Genomic DNA, 2,396 nt, shown 5'->3' on the forward strand with positions numbered 1-2,396 from the left:
AAGGAGGAGGAGAAGGAGGAGGGAGGTGGAGGGGAGGGGAGGTGGGAAAGTGGGGGAGAAGGGAAAGAGGGGAAGGGGTAGAGGGAGAGGGAGGGAGAAACAGGGAAACAATACATCAACCATGCCAATACTTCTGGATTTTCATCAGATCTCTGTGGTGACTGCCAGGCCCCCAAACCAAATCTTCCACCTCTCCACAAAAGTCAATCACCTCTCTACATATTAAATTATAGTTCACATACAGTATTATTCAGCTTCAGGTGTACAGTGCAGTGGTCAGGCATCTACGGGATGTGGAGTACAGCATAGGGCATAGAGTCAGTGGAATTGTAACAGCTATATACGATGTCAGAGGAGGTAGGATATTGGGGGACGGGGCTATTGTGAGGGATGAAATGTCTAACTACGACAGTTTTGTACACCTGCAACTAATTAAATACATAAATAAATAAATAAATAAATAAATAAAGTAAGTAAGTAAGTCACCTGCCCTAATGTAGAAACTCAGAACCTATTATTAGAAGGATAACTGTACATGTGTTAAATACTCATACACCATATGGTATCCTCTTTAACTTGCAGCTGGAAAAACCCTGGGGCTGTTTTTGCTGAAGCTCTCTCAAATAGTGCCTGTTTTGTTCCCCAAAGCCATCCCAGCAAAGGACGTGAAGGTGGACGCGGTGTCCCTCCTGCCCCCATTGCCACACCCAGATAATTCCCACCCTTGCTGTCCTCAATGCCCAAGCTTTGGATCCCTTGGCATCAAGGGGTATCGCCAGCTTGTCGCAATCATCTCCAGACACTGGTGCCACTAAACCCTCCATCCTGGTGATTGTAGCTCTTGACTCACTGTCATCTTTTGTCATTTCCATATTCACTTTCACCCTGCCTCCTAATTTCTTGATTTCTTCTTATTGGTGATCATGAAGGAAACCATTGATAAAAAAAGGACCTCTGCCTCCACTCCTCTGAGTATTATCATGACTAATGGTAACACTTCCTTTATCCTCATTCCGAGGGGCCCACTCCCCAGCCATCATCCCTCTCATTCCAGCTCACTTCCTCTAGTATCTCAACTGTAATGATGTTTTGACAGCACCAGGCCCTACCTGCTAATGGTCCAACAATCTTTCCAATTCCTTTCATCCTCACTCGTGTCCTCTTTTCTTACAGATGTTAGGCAACCGGCCATCCCCTGGCCCTTCTATGCTTTCCCATGTTCTCGGGGCAAAAACTGGTAAGTACAACTCTCCCTACAGTGGAAGTACCTGTCATAACTGAATTGCCCAGGCATCCGTTTCAGACGTCCGTCTCGAATAAACACATGGCCACACAAATGGCTAAAGGCCCATGAAGTTCCCCTTTAGAAAGCCCTGGGTGACCCAGATAACTGACAGTTGCTTTTCCCTTCCCATCATTTAATACCTGCTCTTTTTTTTTTTAAGTTATCAATAAAGAGTGAACCCATGGAACCTTAGCCAACCCCCCCAAATCCAATAAAGACAGAACCCCTAATATTCTCTTCCTCTCTCTCCCTCTCTCTGTCTCTGTCTCCCTCTCCCTCTTCCTCTCCCTTTCTCTCCCCATATGACTTAGTTGTGTGGCCCGGGTGTTCCCCATATCCTCTAGGACCTGTGAGTACTGAGCTTTGTTTTTTCAAAGTCCCCTGATGGTTTTTGACGAAGTTCATCTTTCACTCATAATAAGAACTGCAAGGGCCCATCCACCATAACATTGACTCCGGGCAGGGAAATGTCTGTGGGGGCTGGCATGAGTAGTATGGACCCAGGTGCATGCCCCGGGCGTTCCTGGCTGATAACATCATTGGATAGGCTCAGAGCTACACAGAGCCCTTCACCTACTCTGTCCTGCATCTGTGCAGCTGAACATGAGTGAAGAGGAGACCACAATCGTGACGACTGAAATGGCATATTGGTGACTACTCACTCCGCTGCTACGTGGCAATTCCACACTACGTTTTCTTCCTTCTTTCCTTTTCCTCCATTCCTAGACAACTTTCCTCCATTCCTAGACAACTTTTTTATCCCCCTCCTTAAACTTCCACCACCTCCTTCATTCAGCTAATCATGCTTCTTTCCACGCCATCATTCTCAGCTAATCATCTTGCTTCACTGTTCATAGGGACCATCTGAAGAAAATCTCCCAGTCACACCAACCAATCCATCTACACTGCTGCCCACATGCCTTCCCTCCTGTAACTGTAGATCAAGTAGCCATGTTCCTCTCTAGGCCCACTCCTTCCATTTATACATAAGATGCATCTGCTCTTGCCTAAATAATCATTCCAGATACTTCCTCCCAACTTTTATATCAACATATTCTCATAGGAAAAGCTTCAGTATACAAAGTGCTCAAAACTTCACCCAACGTAAGAA

This window comes from Hipposideros armiger, unplaced genomic scaffold (genome assembly GCF_001890085.2).
Source record: "Hipposideros armiger isolate ML-2016 unplaced genomic scaffold, ASM189008v1 scaffold_1242, whole genome shotgun sequence".
Classification (NCBI taxonomy): domain Eukaryota; kingdom Metazoa; phylum Chordata; class Mammalia; order Chiroptera; family Hipposideridae; genus Hipposideros; species Hipposideros armiger.